This window comes from Canis lupus, chromosome 7 (genome assembly GCF_003254725.2).
Source record: "Canis lupus dingo isolate Sandy chromosome 7, ASM325472v2, whole genome shotgun sequence".
Classification (NCBI taxonomy): Eukaryota; Metazoa; Chordata; class Mammalia; order Carnivora; family Canidae; genus Canis; species Canis lupus.
Window position 1 is genome coordinate 73534873 of NC_064249.1, and position 11723 is coordinate 73546595.

An 11723-nucleotide genomic window follows, 5' to 3' on the forward strand; every position below is an offset into this window, starting at 1 on the left:
GCTCCATGCAGGGAGCCTGATGTGGGACTCGATCCAGGGTCTCCAACATCACATCCTGGGTCAAAGGCAGGTGCTAAACTGCTGAGCCACCCAGGGATCCCCAATCTTTGTTATTTTTAAATGCAAGTAGCAGCCAATGCTCAGAAAAGCCCAAAAGCACATTCTTACACTGATTAATAAACAAACCTAATATTTATTTTACATATATGCCTGCTAAGTAATAAATCTGTATCATTAAATAGGAAAAAAACCCACAGAAACAGTATTTTTTTAAAAGACTTTATTTTTAAGTAATCCCTACACCCAGCATGGAGCTTTAACTTACAACCCCAAGATCTAGAGTCACATGTTCTTGTTGACTGACCCAGCTGGGTGCCCCCAGAAACAGTACTTTTATTTTATATTATTTTGCTTTTCATTTTAAAAAATATTGTATTTATTCTGTTATTCTAGAGAGAAAGGGAGGAAAGAAAAGAGTGTGAGGAGAGGGAGGGGCAAAGGGAGAGGGACAAGCCAACTCAGTGCTGAGCATGGAGCCCAAGGCAGGGCTTGATCTCATGACCCTGAGATCAGGACCTGAGCTGAAATCAAGAGTTGGATGCCCAACCAACTGAGCCACCCAGGTAACCCAGAAATAGTACTTTTAACAGTTGTCTTTGACCCTAAACAGGGTGTCACTTAATAAAAAAAAAATACTTCTCTGTTGTTAGATTCTTAGTTCAGAGAATCTTCTGAACATTCTTAGTTCAGAGAATTAGTGCTTATAAGCAGACAAAAGGACTGTCTGGATATGCTGCCTGGTGCTGTTCTCCCTTCTCACATCCAGAAACCCAGCGTGACATGTCAAAGACATGAGAAAAAGGAAGACATGAGCTAGATAGGATTCTGCTCATAGATTGTACAAGCATTGTCAGTTATCAGAAGAAGCTGTTTTATTTGGATGGGCTATTGGATTGCCCTAGGGAAATCTTCTGATTCTTTATTGATTTAATTTGGTCAGGGCATACACTGCTCTATGAACCACTGACTTCATTCTTATGAGGTAGGGCAATTAGTTAGAAAGAAAAGAAATGTACTATTTGAAAGAAAGACCATGAGAAGGGACACTCCTGTGCTTGAACTACTAACAATCCATTAGAAATCTCATAAAAAACAAAAAAGAGATCTCATAAAAGTTGGCGTTTTTTATATCTGAGCTGGGATGAAGTGTGGGAAGACAGGCACCTCTGTGTCATTGCTGCATACAAGGCCCTCCATTTTCTCACTCAAGCCTGTGAGGCCATTAACCCAATGTCCTCCAGCTCATTCCTCTTTCCGCCACATCCTGACCTCTGGAAAATTAGTTCAGTTAATACTTTAGGACATTTATCAAAATGATAGTTCTGAACTGATTTAGATGAGAAAGAATGCATATAATTTTAAAAGGTTTCTTTATCATGCATGATATATTTATCCATAGTCATAACTGAATGAGAAGAAGAAAGAGCATTCATCATCACGTGAGGAAAGAAATATTTTCTCCATTAGCAAAAAAGATATACATTCGGTTAGGTAAGCACCTAACTGCATATCAAAGAGACTAACACATCTTATTTCTTATCTTTCAGGAACTGCCCATTCTGAGTGGAAATCATGTAAATGAAACAGGAACTATGGCATAAAAGCAATAAACCAATTCATGAATATGCAGTGCCTTATTTACATCAAATTCAAGTCAAAAATGATTTAAGGCTAGGGATTAGGAATAACAGTCTATCTGGGGGTGAAACTAGTGAGGCTAGGGGTACAATTTCAATTCTACTCAAGAGGGAGAAGTTTTCAACTCTTTCTAATCAATACAGAATTTTCCTTAACTGTGTCCTAAAATAGCAAACTGTGATTTGAAATGATGACCTGAGAAAAGGGTCATTGTTTCTTCTTAGAACAAGGAAAAGTGTGCTCTTTTGCCCACAGAGGGCCTACACTTGCCCCTGGGGAACTCACCTGGCCTGTGCTCATAGACCAGAGGCTGAAGGCCTCAGGGCCTAATGTCTTAGGCTGGATTTGGGCACACTCGAGGTGAGCCCCAGAAGAAAAGTGAAGGAAGTAAAGTGGGAAAGACAGGAGGAGTTCAAACCACTACAGTGTGTACTATTGACTCAGCACTTGCTTAGGCTTATTGTAAGCAAGTCCCTGAAGCCCCATGCAGAGAGTAGCTCTAAATTGTCCTACAAAAGATGGGAGACTGGTTTATTCATTTATGACAAAGATTCCAAGACTACACAATGGGGAAAGGACATCCTCTTCAATAAGTGGTGCTTGGAAAACTGAGTAGCCACATGCAAAAGTAAATAAATAAATAAATAAATAAATAAATAAATAATAAATAAATCTGGATCATCTCACTACCAAATACAAAAATAAACCCAAAATGAATTACACACTTGAACATAAGACCTGAAACCATAAAACTTCCAGAAGAAAACAGAGGGTAAGTTCCTTGACATTGATCTTGGGGATAATTTTATGAATTTGACACCAAAAGCCAAAATAACAAAAGAAAAAAAAAAAAAAAAAACTACGTCAAACTAAAGAGCTTCTACACAGCAAAGGAAATTATCAAGTAAATGAAAGGCAACCTACAGAATGAGAGAAAATACTTGCAAATCTTGGATCTGATAAGAGGTTACTATTCAAAATACATGAAGAACTCCTACAACTCGATAGCCAAAAAAGGAAATTTGAGGAAGTGAATAGACATTTTCCAAAGAAGACATACAGACGGCAAACAAACACAAGATGTTTAACATCATTTTTTTTTTTTTTTTTTTAGAGGATTGGCACCTCTAATGTAGTTAATGGGCCGATCATCACTTTCACCTCAACAGTCACTGTGACTTAGAGCTCTTTTATGGTGATAAACATCAGGCTTTTTTTTTTTTTCCTTTTCCTTTTTAAAAATTTTTATTTATTTATGATAGTCACAGAGAGAGAGAGAGAGAGAGAGAGAGAGGCAGAGACACAGGCAGAGGGAGAAGCAGGCTCCATGCACCGGGAGCCTGACGTGGGATTCGATCCTGGGTCTCCAGGATCGCGCCCTGGGCCACAGGCAGGCACTAAACCGCTGCACCACCCAGGGATCCCCAAGATGTTTAACATCATTAAGCATCAGGGAGATGCAAATCAAAATCGTAAGATCACCTCAAACCTGTCAGAAGGACTATATCACACACAAAACACAAGAAATAACAAGAGTTGGTAAGGATGTGGAGAAAAGGGAGCCCTGATGCCCTGTTGGTAGGAGCATAAATTTTTGCAGCCACTATGGAAAATAGTATGAAGGTTCCTCAAAAAACTTAAAAATAAAACTATCAGGAGTTCACTTCTGGGTATATACCCGAAGGAAATGAAAACAGAACCTCAAAGAGGTATCTGCACTCCCATTTTTATTGCAGCATTATTTATGACAGTCAAGACATGGAAATAACCTAAGTATCTATCAGAAGATGAATGGATAATGAAGATGTCACACACACACACACACACACACACACACACACACAGACGAATATTATGCAGCCATAGAAAAGTAGGAAACTCTGCCACTTGCAACAACATGGAGCATTATGCTAATGGTATGTTAGACAGAGAAAGACAAACTGCATGACCTCACAAATATATGGAGCCTTAAAAAAACAAAGTCATAGAAACAGATTGGTAGTTGTCAGAAATGAGTGGGGTTGGGGGGGATGTGAAAGAAATGGATGAAAATGGTCGAAAGATACAAACTTCCAGTTATAAATAAATAAGTCCTAGGGATGTAACGTACAGCCTGCTGACTATAGTTAACAATACTGTGTTGTGTATTTGAAAGTTGTTAAGAAAGTAGATATTAAAAATTCCTATCACAAGAAAAAAATGTGTATGCCTGGGATGCATGTTAACCTTATCATGGTAACCATTACACTATATGTATAGATCGCAAATCATGATGTTATAAATCTAAAACTAATATAATGTTAAATGTCAATTATATCTCAGTAAAAGTTGGAGAAAAGAAAAGATAGGAGGCTGGGCATTATCAGTTTGGTCCCATCTTCTGTTTCTCCAGGGTTCTTCCTGAAGGCACTAAATCCCTTAAGCCTTGCAGCTACAGTGTCTCCACCTGAATGAGCTAGTGCAGCTTCAGTGGAAGTTCTAAGGTAAGAATCAGAGACAAAAAAAGTTGCTTGAGACAGGACACTGCAGCATACATGGGAACTGTCCACTGCTCCTGCAGCCAAAACCGGAGGCAGGAGGTAGGATGTGCTATGGACACCATGCATGTCTGCTGGCTAATCTCCTGCAGCTGTCAGACCTACTCATGTCCAGACTGATCCACTCAGTTGGACTCACCCATCCCGGAGCAGTTACATGATGCCCCAGTGAATTCTCTGAATTCCAGATATGTGTCTCCCTGTCACATTATAGCAGCAACAGTGGCTCTTCGTGATCATCAGAACTGATTTCTCCTGCCAGTATAGGAATTCCTTCCTTGCCTGACAGTCTCCAGTTTTGACACCAAATTGCCCAGGCTGTAGACTCACTATAGTTTAGCTTCCATGGAACCCGTACTGTTCCCAAGTCAGAGCCATCTTCTGCAACCAGAATTTTCAATCCATTAGAACTTAGAGTCACAGGATGGATGGGTGCTGAAAGTGATGGTGAGAAGGTCAATCCTACTTTTGTTTCTTAGTTCCTGGACCCATGAAGTCTAGCTATCAGAGAAGCAGTGCTCCGTACCAGTGAGTAGTCCATTGCAGGTGCCCCATCCTGAAGGACATCCCCAGGTTCATGCCTCTTTGAGACCTTGAAGAAGCCATTCCAATGTTCTTACTCTTTCTAGGTAATGAGATATGTGGGAGAACCACTGTGATCCTGGTCATGTGCCCATTGTCATACTTACTTTGCCATAAAATGGACCCTTTCATGCAAGGCAATGTTATCTGGGATCCCATGCCTATAAATGAAGCACCCTATATGTACCCAGACCACTGTGCTTACAGATGTGCTTCAGGCATGGAATACAACCCCAAATCTAGGACAGTCATCAGGTTCAATAAGGACAGATCTCTTCTCCTTCCAGAGTTGACTGCGTCCAGTGTAATTTACCTCCCATCAAGTGGTTGGCAGTTCAAACACATCAAAAATAGAGCCCCTGATATTCTCCCTCAAACCTGCTTTCCCTCCAGCTTCCCCGTCATGATTTATAGCAACTCTATCCTTCTAAAGCTAAAAAATAAAGCTAACGACTTTGGGAGAAGCCCGGACTCCTCTCTTTTCCTCATGTTCTATAGCTGATGAACCAGCAAATCGTGTTGGGTCTGCCTTCAAAATATATCCAGAATATGTTTCTTCCCCATTGCTACCCCAAATTTACCTCTGTCAACTTTTTTTAAAAGCTTTTATTTATTTATTCATGAAAGACACAGAGATAGAGATAGAGATAGAGATAGAGAGAGAGAGAGAGAGAGAGAGAAAGGCAGAGACACAGGCAGAGGGAGAAGCAGGCTCCATGCTGGGAGCCTGATGTCGGACTTGATCCCGGGTCTCTAGGATCACACCCTGGGCTGAAGGCAGTGCTAAACCACTGAGCCACCTGGGCTGCCCACCTCTGTCAACTTTTATCTGGATTACTGGATTAGCTTTTGACTGGTCTCCCTAACTCTGTCTCTGGCCTCATGAAGTCTATCTTCAATCCATCATCTGGACCAATCCTGTTAAAACACAAATCACATCTTGTCATTCCTCAGTTCAAAACTTCCTGATGACTACCAGTGCCAATCAGAGAAAAAGTCAAAGTCCTTATAGGGCCCTTATCTCTTTTTTTTTTTTTTTTAATTTTTATTTATTTATGATAGTCACAGAGAGAGAAAGAGAGAGAGGCAGAGACATAGGCAGAGGGAGAAGCAGGCTCCATGCACCGGGAGCCCGATGTGGGATTCGATCCCGGGTCTCCAGGATCGCGCCCTGGGCCAAAGGCAGGCGCCAAACCGCTGCGCCACCCAGGGATCCCAGGGCCCTTATCTCTTAATGTGATCTGAGGTCCCATGATCCTCTCTCCTAGTGTCCATGCCTTTGTGTGATCCCTTCCTTTTGAGTGTTGGTGGGAGCTGTGACTGGCTTCCAACCAAAGCATATAACAAGGATGTCAGATGACACTCTTGCAATTACATTTATGTAACTTCATGTTATACTCCCTCTGCTTGCAGACTTTCTCACTCTCCCGCTGACCTTGAATAATAAGCAAGCTGCCATATTGTGAACTTCCTATGGAGTAGGCCATCTGGTAGGCTTAAAGCTGAGGGTGGGCTCCACTGAGGCCCAAGAAGAAACCCTTACAGCTCTCATTCTTACAGTAGCAAGGGAATGAATTCCAACAACCTGAGTGAACTTGAATGTGGATCCCTCCCTAGCTGAACCTCCAGATGAGAACACCGCCCATCTGATACCTTCACTGCAGCCTGGTGAGACTTGGAAAGAACCTAGCAGACCTAGCAGAGAACCCAGTTAGGCTGAGCATGGACTCCTGACACAAGGAAACTGTGAGCTAATGAAAGGGTATTGTTTCAAGCCTCAAAGTTTGTGGCAATTTGTTATTAGCAGCAATACATGACAAATGTAGTCCTGTTTCTTTTCTGAACACATCTCCTCCTACTGTCCTCATCATCTGCTCTGCTTGAGCTACACAGGCCTCTTCATTGTGTCTCAGATGAGCCAGGCACATTCCCATCACAAGGCCTTTGCATTTGCTATGTTCCTCAGCTTGAGATGTTCTTTCCTAGGATACACACATGGCTTTGTGCCCTCATTCAGTTCTTGTTTTCACATAAAAGGAATCTTCTTAGTAGGCCTTCCCTAGCCAGCTTATCTAAAATTTCATCACTCTCCCTCATTTTATAACTTCCTTCCCTGCTTTTTTTTTCTCCTTGGATTTCACCATCTTATAACTTACTATATACTTTAATCATCTACCCTACTTATTGTCTTTTCTCTCTCACTAGAGTGATGGCTCCATGAGGACTGGGAGTTTTGTGGCTTTGCTATATTTATTCCACAGTGAATCCAGTCTGTGTGATTGTGATTCCTTCCTGCCACACTGAATCACTCTGCAGCAGGCACAGAATGAGAATATATTTGGGTTTAGCCAGAGTTGGAGTATGATGAGGAGACAGAGCAAGCAGCAGGAGGGCTGTGTGTGTTCTGGGGAAAGGCTACACCGTGAGATCAAGTCTAGGAGAGAAGTGGGGACATTCAGGAAGTGGTGGGTGATTTGAGGTCTCATTAAAATCTGAGAGCTCCTGGGCTGGGCTTACTAGATATTCAGGAGACTGGGAAGTTATATCTGGAGAGATGTTTGAAATTGAGAAGCTGGGAATGTGCTTGGTAATAACAAGGTCTGGGGTGTGGCTTTGTGAGTGGGTGCCTGAAATGAGGTGGAATAAGAGATTAGTGGCTGCAAATGATTTAGGAACTGAGAGATTAGTGTGTTAGATGGACAATTTATTAAATTACGAAGTCTCCAAGAATGGTGGTAAGGTTGTCAGCAAAGTGACTCAAGTGTTCAAGTCATTAAGGAGTAAAGGAACACAGCAGAGAGATCAGCAATTCACAGCTGTGATCTTGGATGTTTGTAAGAGGGAAAAATCACCTTTGCCTAAAAGCTGAGGAAAACAGGAGTCTTGTAGCGGTGGCCAGGTTTTTGTTAGATCAGAGACTGGAGAGCTACTACCCTTGGGCCACATCTAGCCTGTCCCTGATTTTGTAAAGAAAGTTTTATTGGAACACTTTGTTTATGTATCTTTGATGGCTGCTTTTGCACCAGAATGGCTAAGTTTAGTAGTTGCAACAAAGGCTATGTGGCCTGCAAAGCCTAAAATAGGTATTACCTGGTCTGACAGAGGAAATATTTGAGGACCTGGGTTAGAGCAAGAAGAATGTTCAGGCAAGAGGTTGAAGAATCACTGGGACTTTGTTGGATGGACTCTGAATTTCAAAGGGACCTTTAGGAATGATCTGGGAGGAGGAAGAAGGGTGGAAGGTGAGGGCACATTAGGGCAATGTGGCCACGGATGGCCATCTTGAGGCTTGGGCTTCTGATGGTGATGGAGGCAGCCAGGATGGTGAGAGGCGTGATGAGTCAGAACCTTAGGACACCCCAGACTGGGGGAGCTCCCCATGCATAGAGATGCTGCCCCAGCTACGGGAGCCAACAGCAACTGAAGACCTTGGAAGGTTGATTTGCCCTCGGCTGATGCAGAGGAACATGCAGTAGTGCATGTCTTTGGGGTCTGGGCTTGCAGGCATCTGGTCTGGGGTCAGCTCCCAGAGGACAGGCACTGCCTAATTCCTGAATGTGTTCCTGGAGTACAGAGGAAGGGGGTAAGGGGAGAGAGGGAGCAAGGCAGGCACTCAAACCAACAAGCCATGTAAATAAAAGTTAAAATGACAACTCTGGGTTACATATATTAGTTCTAGGTGCTCATAAGCTAGATAAAATATTAGCAAGCTTTTCGTATTAAAAAGTCTCTTTATGACCTTAGACAATCAAAGTAAGAAATCTTATAATCATCAGGCCTGTTCTGAGACCTAAAAATCCATGGCTCAATGACAGTGAGACAGATACTCTGTGTGTCTTATTCTCCTTTAATGCATTATCCTTCTAATCAACTACCTGTAGTCCTAAACAGTGATTGGGGCGCTCCTTTAAAATTTACCCACACTCTTAACTGTGTCAGAATGCTTGTAGGATAAATGAGTAACACATGGCCGCTGGCTAGCCCTGGTATTCCTGCTCTCCTGCTGTTAACTACAACTTTACCTGTCTCAGCCACAGGCAACCTTTCCCACCTTCCATCAGAATAATGAAGGGGAAGGCAGCGCTGCTCCTGTCTCAGCCCCACTGTGCTAAGATCCACACTCTACTGCTTCCCATGAGGGTACACAGTTTTGTTACACCCCCAGAGAAACTTAACCCAAATTCCCAGTAGGAAACCGCCAATTCTAGAACACTCCACCAGTTAATGACTGCAGTTTAATACATTTCCTTTTCATAAGAGTAGAACAGCCCCCTCCCTTCCCTTGTAGTCTGGAAGCTGCCTGCTGGATTCACATACTGTTAAATATTTCTTAACTCTGCTGCCTTTAGCAAAGGTCTCTCCCCTATAAACTTGATCAGAGTAAATGGCCGAGACTCCAACAGGAAAAATAAAAACAAGATTCTGAAAAGATTTGATACCAATTTGCAGCAGAGTTAATCTGGTTTGGTCATAGATATTGGGGGATGGTTTGTTTGTTTTGTTTTGTTTTTAATTTGAAAAAGAGAGAGAGAGCAAGAGAGCACAAGCAAGGGGAGAGGAGAGGGAGCCTGATGTGGGGTTTGATCCCAGGACCCTGGGATCACCACCTGAGCCGAAGGCAGATGCCTAACCAACAGAGCCACCCAGGCTCCCCTATCATAAATATTCTGCAGGGGGAGGAAAAAAACTAATTCAAAGGTGGGGAGTGAAGTAACTCTGATAGCCAAAAGTTCTGAGAATCTAAAATGACATCGAAAAATCATATTTGTAAATGTACCCAGAGGCTATTGAATGATGGGCACCCATAGGAGCAGGGCCCCAGGCATTTGCCTGTGCCTCGGGCTGCTTGTGTTGATTGGCCAAAAATAGCAACAGCAAGTTTTCACCTAGGCTTCTACCATCATTCCCCCCAGCTACAAATGTAACTCCCAACCTAAGGATCAAAGTGATTCCCTTCGAGAATGTCTTCCATCCCATTTGTGGGCAAGTCTGCATTTTGCAGCAGTGCAGTCTGTTCTCTTAGGAGCCAATGAATTTCTGTTAGCATCCTTATAGCTGCTGAGTCTTGGGTTTTCATATTTACCTTTCTTTACTTCCTCTTGTCTCTGTGCTTTATCTTTCCTGCCCATTTCTACCTGTTCCTCTGGGCTTTGGAAAGCCAAGGGAGGAGCAATTAATTCTGATATGAAAGCTCTTGGGCAGACTTGACAGTATGTATAATATTTGAGGGAAAGACTGAGGGAAAGACTTTGTAGCTAAAGCAAAGCACATGTCCAACCTTGGGTCCAACTGTGAACCTTTATCCTAGAGGCAGTGGTCAGCCATAAAAGATTCAATGCCAGTGACATAACTAGGTTGATGCTATAGAAATATCTTTGTATTACAGAAGTCTTCAATAGTTTATCTATGGTTGCATAACAACTCATTCCAAAATTTAGACCTCACATAACAAAGTTTAGGGGTTTCTGTGGGTGAGGAATCCAGCATGGATAGCTGAATGCCTCTCTTCAAAGTCTCTCTCAAGGCTGCAATTAAGGTGTCAGCTAGGATGGCAGTCTTCTCAAGACTCAACTAGGGAAGGATCCAGTTCCAAGGTAACTCAAATGGTTGTTGGCAGGACTCCTTTCTTCCCCGGCTATTGCTACCTCAGTCCCTTGACACTTCTCTCTGGGCTTTTTTGTGGGATGCCCATTTTCTGTAGGCTTCTCCACAGAGCAGCTTTTTTGTGGGATGCCCATTTTCTGTAGGCTTCTCCATATGCCAACTGGTTCCATCAGCATGAGCAAATGAGGGTGCAAGTAAGAGTGAAATTGGAGTCTTTTTGTAACCTAATCTCACAAAGGACATCTTATTATTTTTTGTGTGTTCTGTTCATTAGTAGGAAGTCACTTGGTCCAGCCCCTCTTCAAAGGGAAGATATTACAAAGGACATGAATACCAAGAGGTAGAAATCACTGGAACTCATCAAAAAATAGGAGGGGAATCAGGAGGCAACATTATCTATAATCCAAGAAGAAGAGGATTTCAAAAAATGAGAAGTCATATATGGCACAGCAGTATCAATACCCTCCAAAGTTTGCCAGAAACCCACCTATAGTTGAACAAGTTGGGTGTATTATTTCCTGCAGGAGGGAAGGCACACACCATAAGAACCATGAAGTCTCTCGGTAAAATGGTGTTGGAAGCTACTATGAGATCGGGGCTTTGGATGAGTGATTGGGGTGGGGGGAGTCTAAGGAAGCTTCTAAGGAAGCAGGGGCTCACTGGTAACTGGGTATTGCAGCGACAGTTCTGTGATTGGGTATCTCAGTAAATCTTATTGAAAGGGAAGGAAAACCAGAAAGAAAATAAAGCTGTAATTGGTTAACAATAAGCAGTCACTTGTTTTGGCTGAGAAGAGAGGGTGTTTCATATTTTATGATGGCACAGTGATCTTGCTATTGTCTGTTATCAAACAAAATTATGAAGTGGCCTTGTTTTGGCTCATTTTACCATGGTCTAAGGGTAGCCTTCTCTGAGGTTACTGGTCTGTGAGGATGTTTATGTTTAATAGAATAACATAACCTAGCCCTGAGGGACCAATCAGCTTCAGAATGTCAAGGGAAGACAAGAGTGGTTAAGAACATGACTCTGGAACCAGACTACCTGAATTCAAGTCTGACTTCACTGCTCACTAGCTCTGTGTCCTGGGCCCATTGGTAAACCTCCCTGTACCTTACTTTTCCCACTTTAGAGTAGAAACTATAATAGTATCTATCTCATTGGCTTGTTATGAGGACTCATGAGTTAATATACGTGTGTGTAGAATCAAACTAGCATGTGAGAACTATGTGCATGTTGATTATCATTATCATCTGTGACCCCTGAAGGAGCAATCTTGTTAGAGTGGTAGAAGGCAGAAGCCAG

The 11723-nt window shown here is 42.4% G+C and overlaps 1 long non-coding RNA gene across 25 annotated transcripts in view; it reads left to right on the plus strand.

The window, feature by feature from the left end:
- LOC112648051 (uncharacterized) overlaps window positions 1-1763 on the plus strand; it is an 86178-nt gene extending 84415 nt beyond the window's left edge. For 13 of the 25 annotated variants that reach the window (XR_007412141.1, XR_007412143.1, XR_007412148.1 and 10 more), the window contains one exon: window positions 1608-1695. This is a non-coding gene — a long non-coding RNA (uncharacterized LOC112648051). Of the gene's footprint in view, window positions 1-1607 lie in introns of all 25 variants that reach the window. The other 12 variants (XR_007412149.1, XR_007412153.1, XR_007412154.1 and 9 more) reach the window with 9 other exon arrangements.
- The last annotated feature ends 9960 nt before the right edge of the window (window positions 1764-11723 follow it).